Source organism: Lissotriton vulgaris, chromosome 7 (genome assembly GCF_964263255.1).
Source record: "Lissotriton vulgaris chromosome 7, aLisVul1.2, whole genome shotgun sequence".
Classification (NCBI taxonomy): Eukaryota; Metazoa; Chordata; class Amphibia; order Caudata; family Salamandridae; genus Lissotriton; species Lissotriton vulgaris.
This window is the reverse complement of record NC_141695.1, coordinates 262,918,452-262,932,214: the sequence shown is the minus strand read 5'-3', so window position 1 is coordinate 262,932,214 and position 13,763 is coordinate 262,918,452. Positions and strand designations below refer to the sequence as shown.

Sequence of the window (13,763 nt, the reverse complement as noted above, 5' to 3'; positions counted from 1 at the left end):
ATACACTACCATTGTGCAGATAAGCTGTATATACTCTACATCACATCATGCAGAATGCAACCCACTAGCCCATAAATTTAGACTTTTATCACACACGAGCCGTACTACTACATATTTGTTCCATACCCACTGCACATATACACACATAGAAAATCAGCACAAAGATCTGGGGACGACAAGGATCCCTCTTTGGGCCATCAGAGATAATCTGTCTGGAGCCTTCATCACCATATCTTCTGCTCCTTCGAGCCTTATAATGATCCTGAGCTCCCTTTTGCTGCTTGCTATGTAACCCCTGTGTTAGCTGTTTTTCCTGACTTCAACCATTCGAGTTTCTCAAACACTCTATGCCATATTTCATGTGCCACAATCATTTTCACCCATCCACCTTTACACTCATCTGCCATGTTTCTGACCCTTTGCCCTAAAAGCCAACCTCAGACTACTGTGTCAGCATCACACAGTGTCTTCTACCATTGAGCATTCACATTGTAACAGTGCCAGCTTTTTATTCAATTTACTTGTTCTGGTTTTTCAACAAATACCTAACAGTTTTATAGTGGGCTTAAAGGGTGTGTAATTCTTGGAATTGGCAGCATAACAAGCATGAACAAGAACCATTTACAAAAGGGATATCCTGAGAAATTGGGTTGTTGGTGGAATGTGGGAGTGACCCCTGTTCAAGCAATAGCCACAATCCCTGCAAGGGTGCACCACAAAAGTAACCTGTGCTTAACCCTTGGTAGCTTGGCACAAAATGCAGTCAGGCTTAACTTAGAGGCAATGTGTAAAGTATTTATGCAGCACACAAACAAAAAATAAGAAAAAATTCCTATGTCGATTTAGAAAAATAGAGAATATACTAATATAATATTTATAACCAAAACAACAAAAATTCAACCTGTACAATGTGAGTTTGGACTTTATTAAAGTTTTCAGTAAAATCTTGAGCCAAAAGATCACATCTAGTTGCAAGAGTCCTGGTCAAAGTCGAAGCTCCAGTTGAATACAAGGAGTGGATTTGGGCCCAATAGGCACTTTCCTTTGGGAATTAGATGAAAGTTTGTAGAAAAAGTTCTGAGAAGGTAAAGTTCAGAAGGGCATGGCTGTAGGCAAGGTTGGCGGAAGGAACGTCATCGTCGAGGAGCCGCTGGGTGAAGTGGTGGTGAAGAGTTCTATTTTCGGATTTAGTCAGTCACTAAGTCACTTTTATGGAAGTTCAAAATGAGGTTCGAGGCTGGAGCCTAAAAGAGTTCCAGGAGGATGTGGTATCAGACTGAAGAATAGGATTTGCTGCTGTGGAGAATAAAGTAGCAGGAGCAGCCCAAATCAAGCCACCCGGCAAAGCACCATATTTGGATCAACAAGTGTACTGGCCACTCTCTTTCCTTAGTTCTCAGGGCAGTTCGAGTTTAGTATGCCTGAACTCAGAATGTTAAAATACATCTTTAAGTGGCTCACAGCTGTTCGTTCGTTTCTTAATTTGAGGACAAATAAGTCGGTCAGGAAGCACATTAGCTATGGCATTTAAAGACGACGGAAAAGCATCTGTGGAACAGGAAGTAGCTATCCACTGTATCCGAATCACCCTGACTAGTTGTAATGTGAAGTAGCTTGAAAAGTTGTGTGCAGATCTCATAAGAGGTATGAAGGAGTAAAACCTGAAAGTGAACGGGCCAGTTCACATGCCTACTAAGACTCTGCAAATTACTACTCGAAAAACACCTTGTGGTGCAGGTTCAAAGACTTCGGATCGTTTCCAGATGCGTATTCACAAGTGCTTGATTGACCTGTACAGCTCTGCTGAAATTGTGAAGCAAATTACATCCATCAGTATAGAGCCTGGGGTAGAAGTGGAAGTTACCATTGCTGATGCATAATTTAATCTTTTAATAAAAGATAATTTTTTTGTGAAAAAAAAAGAAAAGAAAATACCACTTTTAGAAAGTAGGTATTTTCTTGCCTAAACATCCAGTATGCCTCTGCTAGCTTTGTGTATGTCATGTCTGGTTTGTGAGTGACAGGAGGCTGGAGAGGGCCTTGGCTCCAGCAGTCTGATGGTTCAGGGCTAGGCTGAATAGGACCTGCATTGAATAGAGAGTAGGGGGGCGGAGAGTTCCTTTCACTGGCCTGAGCCCTCATGGAATAGAGTGTAGGGGGAGGAGATTTCCTTTCAGCTACCTAAGCCAGGTCTGGTTTCAGCAATGCTGTCTCCACCTCGTGTCAGGAAGCTGCACAGTACTGGTTTTGGCTGGGCACAGGCACCCTCTGGCTCCAGAGGACAAAGGATTTACTGGTATCAATATTGTGCCCCAGACCTTTAGATCACTTCTGGGAATGAAGACAAACCTTTGCCAAGGAGAAGAACCAAGGAAGCTGAAGGAGGAGACTGCCCCTGTGCTATTTTGCTATTTCTAGGGTTGGCCTGCATTGGTTACCTTATTTGCCAAGGAAAGGGGAAAAGGACTTTTGTGAACCTTTCATAATCCGGAGGAAGAATTTACAAGGGCTTGAAGTGTGCTTGCCTACTGCCTGAAGTCTCAGGGATACAAGACTTTACTACCAGTTCCCCTGAATTCCCTTGCTGGGAATTCAACCTGCAAGGAGGTGCATACAGTTGTTTGGGTCCTCTGAGAAGACAGCGTGTTAATGGGAGTGCGACGCAACGAGGAGAAGCGTGTCGCCGCCGCAGCAGTTGCCGCCGCATTGCCAAAGTAGGGTGTTGCCACCGCAGCTGTTCGCCGTCGCATCACTGGAGAAGCATGTCGCAGGGCCTGTCGCTGCTCAGAAGTTAGCAAGTTTGCCGCATGGTCGCCGGGCGCGCAAGCATCGCATGCAATGAAGTAGCTTTGCATTAAAGATGCCATTTTGTCGCATCGCACTGGATCGTTACATCACATTGAGGTGACACCTTGTTGCATCGTCACTGGGCTGTTGTAAGAAATGACACATCAACTCCCCACACAGTAAGGAACCGAGCCTCAACTCCCCTGTGCAGCAGTTAGGAACCGACGCACCCACTCCCCTGAGTGTAAGGAATGGCAAATCAACTTCTCTGCGACCCTTTTGTTTGGTTCGCGTGACGCATCCAAGGTACTTTGAGAGTAAAGTGTTGCATTTACAATCTACATTGAACAAAGAAATTTTCTACAATTTTAAAGTCTAATTTTCGATTACAGTATTGTGGATTTTTGTTGTTTGGTCTTGTGTTAAGTCTAGTAAAGATGACTTATTTTTCTAAACTTGTGTTGTGCCCATTTGTAGTGTTTTTACTGTATAACTGTATGTGTTGACAAATGCTTTACACACTGCCTCTGAGATAAGCCTGTCTGCTCGTGTCAAGCTGCCAAGGAGGTGAGCAAGGGTCCCTATCTGGACAAAGGTACCTACCTCTGCCAACTAGAGACCCCCAATCCTAATGGCGTCCCACTCATCGGGAGAGTCGCTAGCATCATATGTCAACTAAAATATTATTAAGCCTTTCCAAACTTCTGACTGGAGCTGCCACCAGGCAGTGTAGGCAGATGCAGATTAGTGACGTCCTATGTATAACAGTGCCATTTGAGTGATGAGATCTTTGTGGGGGCTGTGTGCAGGCTACCCACAGCTTGATTTGCGGCCTACAGCTTTGCACCGGCATGTATGTTCTCCTGTGTGCCAGCAACCAGAGCGTAGAGCATTAGCACCCTGCCTAACCCAAAGGTATTAGGGGTTGGTGGGATCAGTTTGTTAAACAATTTGACTACATAGGTTTCCCAGAGTGTGGCAGCTCCCTCAGCTCCCCGTAACTGCTGGTCATGCACCTTAGTATCGGCCTCAGTCAGCGCCCATTTATGGGCTACATCACGACAGCTAGTAGTAACTGTGGATGGCTGTGAAGCTTTCCCTGCCATGGCAACCAATCTCTTGTTCAAAGCTGGGATGCGATTTACCAGTGTTATATAGTATTTAGAGCACTTGGTGAACTTAGTGATTGCTAGCAGGCACAAGAGTGGATCAGAGGACAGTTGCACGTCAACCACTGCAAACATGTGTTCCATTACTTGTACCCAAATGCGTGCCAGTGGCAGGCACTCCCATACCATGTAGAGAAAGGTGGCATTTGATTGAGCACACCGTGGTAGGTGTCACCCTTTGAAACATCATGTGCAACCAGTGTTGTGTGAGATATGTTTGATATAATATCTCTTTGTGATGGATAATGTTTAATGGAGGGCACACAATTTAATGTTTGTTCCTCTGTCTGGATATTATTTTTCCTGAGAGCTTGCAGTCTGAAGCCTGGATTAAATGGATGCAGATCAGGCCCATGAGGGAATGCATTTCCACATTTTTCATGTTTTTGTGTCTAGGATCATATTATATTTGGCTTGTTAATTGTTTAGGTCCTAGTGAGCTCTAGATCATAATTATTTTGCTCAGCTATTTTCATTGATGTTTTACATTTTCATTTCTGTTGTGCCAGACAAGTTCAAGTCCTATGAATTGCATTGAATTCATGTCAAATGTAGGCAATTTGTTTCTCAATTAAATTTTTGGGGCAGTCAGCAATTTAAATGTGTTCTTAGCCTTCTTCTCCTTTGACATTTTATTGTCCACCATTGTTTGTGTACGTGTGTGTGTATGTGGACTTTTGTTAGTTTTCATATGTACATGCACCATGAGGCTCTTTGTAAAGCCCATACATATTTGTTTGCTGCAAGCAAAATGTTAACATCGTTGCTGCAGCTTTAATGGCTGTATGTAGGCCCATATATGTACCTAGACTCATTTTAGCTTCATATTGTGTAATCATTGTTCTGCAATTGTGAATGTGGATCTTACTGGAAATGACTTCAAGGAAGGTAGATGTGTTCTCTTTGTCCTGCATGGCTCCTCTTTACATACATACTTACATACTTGTCTACCATACTTGTCTGCCATTTGGTGAAGCCTCTCTGTCTGTGTAGTGAGCCCCATTTCTTCCAGTGTATGTATTAGGTGGTACATATTGCCCAGACCTGTTTGCCTTCATAGGGATCCAGTGGGCCTTGGATGGGCATCAGGTATTTCTAATTTTTCAGAAATGTTGTTTGACATCTTTTTTCATGGCTATTTTCCTACTTGCCACTTTTATAAAGTGTTACTTTAAACAGGGATTGGCCCTAGTACAGACAACTAGATAGGGCCTATCAAATTAGAAAAACATTTTATCTAGCTGTCAAGTTAAATGCTGTTTTTTACTTGAACAGACTGAGACCAATCGCTGGTTACTTGGTATGTGATATTTACTTGATCATCATTCATATTTTGTATAGACCATTTACTTTGAATCTTTTGTGTCAGAACCAGGGAAAACACTGTTTCTTTTCACAATAAACATACAAGTTCAAATCATAATCCAATGCAAAACACGTTACAAACAAAACAGATACACAATAATTTGGCAAACACATGAATTACAGTTTTAAACAAGTTATCATTTTTTAAAATGCAGCAACAATAATCATAATTTGTTTTTCAATTAGTCAGTTCTTTTTCAATGCTGCTGCCCACTGGGAACTATTATTCCAGCTCCTAAGTTTAGGAATTATTCCCCTCGGGTATATTCTAATCAGCTACATATGTTCCCCAAGTGTTAAATAATGCGGATGACGTTTCAAGCCCCAATATTATTCTTGGGGATCTCCTCAGGGCTATGACAGGGGTGCAATCTGTAATTGAAAATAAGAAATATTTCATAATTAATTTCTATCACCTTCTACATTTGCTTTAATATTTCCTTTAATTCTTATATTAATTATTTAGTTCATAGCACCTCCTGAATCTTCTGTCTTTTATTCTTGGCGCCCTTGTCTTTACTTGGAATACGCCTTTGCTACAGCTACACTTATGTGATTCATCTGAATGTAGCACCTGTTATGTTATGTTATGTTAAAATCTGTTTTATATAGCGCTCAGCTACTCCGAGGAGTGTCCCGGCGCTAGAAAAACCCAAAGCGGTATGGAGCGGGAGAGCCAGGCCGAAAAGAAACTACTGAACAAGATTTGAGATTCTTCCTAAATGCCAGAAGGTTGACATTAGTCCTCAGAGACAGAGGCAGAGCATTGCATAACTGTGGCGCCAAACGTTGGAAATAGCGGCCACCACACCGGGCCCGCCTGATAGCTGGAACAGCGGCCAAAGCAAGAGAGGCTGACCTGAGTGCTCTAGATGGCTGGTGGAACCCCTCCGTTCGCTGATGTACTGGGCGCCAGTGTCATGAAGTGCCTTGAAAGCCAAAGTGAGCGCTTTGAAGGTAATGTGCTTTCTGATTGGCAGCCAGTGCAGGGATTTTAAAAGGTCATTGGCACTCGATCTCCTATGGAGGCCAAATATTGCACACGCTGCAGAATTTTGGACAATTTGCAGACACGTTAGGAGGAAATCCGGGAGGCCAAGGTAAAGCACGTTGGTGTAGTGCAACTGGGAGCCTATCAGTGCCTGTACAGTAATTCTTCTGTGGTCCAGAGACAGAAGGGGCAGGAATTGCCTGAGCATTTTCAGGAGGCCAAAGCATTTACCCACTAGGCCAAGTACCTGTGGTTTCAGGGAAAGATCAGTGTCAACCTGCACTCCCAAATTCTTGGCTACCGTTGAGGCTACGGAGGGGGGAAACATGGCCGCCGGCCACCAAGAATTCCAATTCGGGTCCGAAGGATACCCAAAGAAAAGCACCTCCGACTTGTCGGAATTGCACTTAAGGCTGTTCTATTGGAACCATTGGAATACAGCCTCAAGACAACCACTGATGCTCTCCCCACATATCTTGTAAACCATACGGAATCTATTCTAGAGTTAGAACTCAAGTTTGTACTCATCAAACATACTGACCGCACAATTGAAGATAGAAGCCATTGGGTTTTTCAGTAAAATTAGATTGAAAGCCTTTTTTACACTAAAGAGAACACTATGTCCAATGAACATTCAGGGCTCGCAAACAAATCAAAATTCATTCACCCGGCACACACCACACCAAAGGAAATGTTAGCTTTTGAACAAGTTGTGCTTTCATCAACACAACTAGAAAGAACTCGTACAGTACAAAATGATTTACATCAGGTCAACAAAAAGCTATCCAAGATCTTAAGAAAGACGATTCGATAGTCATTAAGTCGGCCGATGAAGGCAGTGTGGTAGTGCTTTTTCCAAGAGATATGTATTTGAAAGAAGGAAGAAACCAGGTACACAATCAAGTCTGGTATAGACAAATTAAGGATGATCCAACATGACAGATACAAGAGTCAATAACGAGGATTTTAATGGATGGACTTGAAGTAGGAGTATTGGGAACTAAAGAATGTGAATATCTAAACAAAAAATACTCCAGGATTCCAGTGATCTACTTCTTACCCAAAATTCATAAACAACTAATGGAGCCACCAGGATGACCTATTGAGTCTGGATGCGATTCACTAATGGAAACAATTCAAAAATACATTGACATTTTCTTAAAACGATTTTTACAAGAAGTTCCCTCATACTTGAGGAATACAATGGATTTTATTAATAAAACAGAAGATTTACAATTCGATCCTTCACAGCAATGGTTGGTATCCTTTGATGTGGTCTCACTGTATACACAGATACTCAGAATGAGGCATTACAAGAAATTGAATTCAATTTGATAATTAGAACACGTCTTCACCTAGTTGCAGCAGAGTTTATTCTATACTGGCATCTGTAGCATTGAAGAAGAACTATTTGGACCTCAAGAACTTCCGGCCCATCAGCCTGCTCCCGGTAAAGGTCATCAAGAAGACCGTCAATTAACAACTGACCCGCTACCTTGAGGAGAACAACATCCTGGACCCTTCCCAGTCCGGGTTCCGCAGCAACCACAGCACCAAGACTGCCCTCAACGCCGCCACCGATGACATCAAGTCCCTGCTGCACAATGGAGAAACGGCGGCCCTCATCCTTCTGGACCTGTCAGCCGCCTTCAACATGGTCTGTCACCACACAATATGAACACGCCTTCACAACGCTGGGATCCAAGAGACGGCCCTGGACTGGACCACCTCCTTCCTCTCTGGCAGAACACAGAGCATCTGCCTTCCCCCTTCCACTCCGAAGACACCAGGAATCATCTGTGGCGTACCCCAGGGCTCATCCCTCAGCCCAACTCTGTTTAACATGCACCGCTCGCCCATGTCGCCCATCGGCACAACCTCAACATCCTCTCCTACGCCGATGACACCCAGCTGATACTCTCTCTAATCAAAGAACCCCCACACCGCCAAAACCAACCTTCACGAAGGAATGAAGGCCGTTGCTGAATGGATGAGGAACAGCCGACTGAAGCTGAACTCGAACAAGATGGAGGTCCTCATCCTCGGATCCATCGGCCTGGGACGACGCCTGGTGGCCGACCGCACTGGAAACCGCTCAAACACCCACCTACCACGCATGCACCTAGGGGGCATCCTCGACTCCACCCTCTCCATGACTAAACAGGTCAACGCCGTCTCCTCCTCCTGCTTCAACACCCTCCGCATGCTCCGTAGGATCCACAAGTTGATCCCCACTGAAACAAGAATAACAGTCACCCAGGCCCTTGTCAGCAGTAGGTTGGACTATGGAAACGCCCTCTACGCCGTAGCCTCGGCCAAACTCATGAAACGGCTCCAACACATCCAGAGCGCCTCTGCGCACCTGATCCTCAACATCCCTTGCCGCAGCCACATCACACCCCACCTGAGAGACCTGCACTGGCTCCAGGTCAACAAGAGAATAACCTTCAAGCTCCTCGCCCACGCACACAAGGCACTCCACAACACAGGACTAACGTACCTCAACAGACGACTCAGCTTCTACACCTCAACCCGCCAGCCCCGCTTTGCCGACCTTGCCCTCGCTACAGTCCCCTGCTTCTGAAGAGCGACCTCAGGCGGCAGATCATTCTCCCACCTCGCCGCAAAATCTGGAACACCCTCCCCATCCACCTACGGCAAACCCAAGACCTGCTAACCTTCAGAAAACTCCTCAAGACCTGGCTTTTCGAACAGTAGCAGCATTCCCCACCTCAGCGCCTTGAGACGCTCATGGGTGAGTAGTGCGCTTGACAAATGACAAGATTGATTGATTGATTGATTTGGAGTTTGAAGATACATTTTATTTCCAAACAAAAGGGGCTGCAATGGGATGTGGTTTTGCCACATGGATAGCCAGACTGTATATGGCTAGATTTGGAGATAAATTCATCTTCAATTACAATCCCTATTTGCAACTCAGTTTCCCGCTATGGCAATGACATCTGGTGTCCATGGAGTGAATCAAAAGAAGACCTAGAATGGTTCCGCAGTTGGTTAAATTGTTGACATTCTGATATCTAATTCAGCCTCACCAAAAGCAACACAAGTGTAACATTTCCTAGATGTGAAAGTTAAACTCATTAAAAATGAATTGACCTTGCATAGTGAGCCAACGGATAAGAATACAATACTTCATTATAAGAGCTTTCATTCCAGAAATTTTAGGTATAATTTGCCTTATGGACAACTATTAAGAATCAGGTGAAACTACCCCGCCAAGAAGATTATGAAGTACATGCTAGGGCGTTATGCGACCAACTGAAAGATTGCGGCTACCCCAAAAAACTACTCAAACATGCGATGAAAAGAGCGTAGTGTACATTCAGGGATTGCCACTTGACAAAAAAGTGAAAAAGTGATTGGATAAACTGGTTTGTGCATCCACATATGGCCCACACACAAGCAAATTCTGGCAAATGATCCTTAGGAATTGTCATCGCATTAGGAACTTGGAATTCCCATTACAACTAATGGTAAAAAAGTGCTAGTATTGGAAAACAATTGTGCGGGTTGAGATTGCCCCTTCAACAAAAAAAAGGATCTAAGATCATAATGGCACTTAAAACTGATTGAGGGTCACAGTAAGCTTGGCAATTTCTCAGTCTGTGAATCAACAATTGAGGGAACTGAGGTTGCTCATAATAACCTTAAATGGACTCAGAAAGATTTTTCAAAATGTAAAACAAAAAATATTATGTATGCCATCATATGTCCATGCCATAAAATATATATATTGGGAAGACAAATCAAGAGGCAAAACAACAGACTGTACAGCACTGTTCAAGAGTCAAAACAAAGGTAACTACTGCACTGATGGTCAGACATTTTGTGGAAAAGAACCATAGTGAGAAAGACCTAAAATGGACCATATTATGTGTAATTAAACCGAATCCAAGATGAGAAGACACCGAGGCAGGACTGCTGCAACGGGAGGCTTATTTAATATTGAAGTTCAACAGTACCGTCAGGGGTCTTCATGAATTGTCTGAAGTTGGCAGAACTTAATGGCCAAGAAACTGGAATTGATTTGTAAGCATGGATGACAAGCGGCTTCAGATTTCATAGGAATTCCAGTTCACAACATCTGCTCATGGGTCCAGTCAAATCAGAAGCAGGAGACACAAGGAGCTCATGTTATATGACAGCATGCTTAATGAATTGAATACAAGCGCCAGAAGAAAGATAAAGAATAGCAAAGGGTTGCAGGTAAAGCCAGAATCTCAAACATTATATCATAATCTGAACCAATAAAGGGTCAGTGAAATATCGCATCGGGAATGATGCACTACAATACCCAAAATGCACTGTGACTAACACTATGAACTACAGACTATAAATAATTAGGAAACCGGAGTCGTAGATTCATCTGGCTTTAATAAATTCACCAACAACGCTGAATGCAGAATAATCAAAAGTAAGTGAATGGAACGTTTGTCGTTTGTCAACCTTAAAACGTAAAACTGCAGTACACAAATCGAAATCGCAGTTTATCACAGAATATCCTTGCTGTGTGAGTTGTTCACTTAAAATAGAAACAGACTGGGACTGAATTTGATTGGACCTTGAACATAAGCTTGCATCTATTGATCAAGTCGAGGAGCCCCTGTAAATCATATTGCTTTGAAGGGCTACAAAGTAAGTCGGGTTAATGAACACTTTGATATGTATTGCCTGTCGAATCTTGACTTTGAAAGTAAACTTTAAGATAAACAAGCTTGACACACAAAAAAGTTGCGAGGAGGCGAATCGCGATACAAAAAGCAGAGAAAACCAGTGACAGGCCTGCAAATCTCATGCGTCATGCGGGAAAATGCAGCATAACAGCAAAAAAAACCACACCAAAAACAGTAGCACCATGGATGCACCTGGATCAAGTGCAAAGGCCAACACGAACTCCACAAGACCCACAGACCACCAGCAAGGAACCTCAGGGTCGGTGAAGGGCAAGGAGAAGAGGAAGAAAGGGTGCAGTCTGCTGCAAAACCAGATCAGCGTCAGGGAGGTGACAGAACACTACCATCAACTGAACACCAATTTGACAAATGATAATGCAGTCGGAGTGTCGAGGAGGTCAGTGGAGGAGGCCAATAGGCATTGCCATGATGTGAAACGCCAAACCAAGCACAAACCCGCTGCCAACAGGAAGGCAGAAACGGCAACAGGAGGTGGAAGTCTTGTGCCACAAATGGAGCTGGAAGAAATGGAGGCCGCACTCTTCAGTGTGGAGACGGTGTAAGGAGTTGGAAGTTCGGACACAGCTCGATAGGACCTGAGACAACATCAACAGGGTGAGTAACGACCAGGAAATGGGGGGAGATGGGCACAATGGCACACATGCACAACGATGTGTAGCACACTGCACACCCATAATGACCCAGGATCATGTCCCTGATCAATGTGGCACACTGCAGCACACACACATAGCAATCACAGCACATCCCACAACAATGTGGTACAAAGTGCAACACTGACACTGCAGAACAGAGGACACAACTGGGTCCGCTCATTTGCAAAAACAGGCCAATCACATCTAACATATTTCACATTCACATATCTCTCCCACATCATGCGCGGCTCCCCTGGCTACTCCTAACGGCGCACAGGGGTGCCGCGGCGCACAGTTTGGGAACCACTGTGCAATAGGCCACCATTAATGAATCTAGGAGGGTACATATCTTTGAAGCTAACACCCGGTTGCTAATGCTGCTGTAAATTCAACATTGACCTTAATAGCTTCTCAATCCAAGCAGGCTGATGAAAACCCTAGGGTAATCTGCCCAAGTATTCAGTTTAATCCATAGGAATTTTGCTCCCTATTAAGAGAACAAATAGCAGCTATTAGTGATCTAATATTTAAAAGATTAGACTTAGTTGATGAAAGGCTAAATAAGATCGAACAATGCCTATCCTGTAGTAACCAAAGGAATCTCATTCAAACCTATTTTACACGCTAATGGGGGAGGGTTCTATGCAACACTTCAGGGGCTGTAACTAACATGCATCATGAAAATTTGGTGAATGCCCGCCCAAGTCCTGTATTGGCACCACCTGTGACAAGTACAGTCTGCCTTCCTACCCTAACTTCAAAAAATGGTACCTCTGCAACATTGATGCAGCAACGTGGGGTTGAAGGTAATAGAAGGAGGCAGGTGGAGCCGGGTACTGAAGGCAATACTAACATGCAATCTAGTCTCCACCTCCCCCCAGAAGCCACGCCCTATACGGTAGTTCTAGCCAATGTGCCCCCATTGCCTCCAGGTATTCAAGAGCACTGGTCAGCGCTTAAAAATAAGGCTCTCCATCTAGTGAGTAAAAAGACAGGCATTAGACACCAATTATTTGATGAATTTAAAATGGTGCGAATAATTAACTGGGTAGGCCATTCACATAAATCTATGGCTGGTGATTGTGTGGTTCTGAGTTTTAGGTCACCTCTTTTGGAACAGCATATCTTAGAAATGGCTGGTTACTATCCCCCTGTAGTAGAGTAAATCAAACTACTTCCCTTAGGGTTTTTTTATAATCCACAGAAGATGCCTAGATATAAGGAAGTGCTGGTCTCCAACAGGGTTCAGAATCTGTTTGACTAGCCCGTTCAAACCAGCAACCGCTTCAAGTTACTTTCAACTCTCGAAGATATTGACTGACTGAGAGGTAGTGACACTTTATTGTGGTCCGTAGGAGATAGTGCCAAATGGGTGGTTTATAGGAACCTGGAAGCTTCTTGTAGTAACATGTTGAGTAGCGAAGATGTTTCTTCATGTGCTGCATCGACTGATGGTACAAGGCGTTTTCACATGGGAAGTGAACTGCGTGTAAATCCCACTAAATTTGACTTTGGTGCAGTGCAAGTTATCTTAGAAAGAACAGGCGGCCGCGTCCCACCCCTTTTAAGAACCCCTAGCGCAGGTCTTCCTCCATCAGCTAACGTGAACACAAAGGAGGCCTTGATTAGCACTGTGAATGTAGATCCTAGTCCCCTCAAGCCATGTATGACTCTATCCTCTTGGAATATAGCAGGAATAATATCAAAAACAAAGTCAACAGATTAGTCATCATATATAGAGTCAACTGATGTGTGGAGATTTCAGGAGACGTGGTCTTTAGAAGGAGTTTAAAAAGCCAGGCTATCTAAACTTTTTTAAGGCTGCGTCAAGGGGACCGAGGGTAGACCAGTTGGTGGGCTGACTTGCTGGGTGAGACAACTCTAGGGGATAAGGGTGGACTAGTTATCTATTGAGTGCCCGGACATCATGGCTATATGGGTTAGCTCATCAAAAGGTCTAGACGTACCAATGTATAATGTCTACTCGCGGGGTCAACCGGGTGGCAGGGGTTCAAATGTCATCACAACTTTGGAAAGTTATTTTGTACAAGATGCAGACACTAGTAACTTGATCATTGCTGGTGACTTTAGTTCTTGTTTTGAA

The 13,763-nt window shown here is 43.8% G+C and overlaps 1 pseudogene; it reads left to right on the top strand.

Annotated features, from left to right (window-relative positions):
* Positions 1 to 1,520: 1,520 nt before the first annotated feature.
* On the top strand, positions 1,521 to 1,880 carry LOC147701333 (small ribosomal subunit protein uS10 pseudogene; annotated as a pseudogene).
* Positions 1,881 to 13,763: the final 11,883 nt, after the last annotated feature.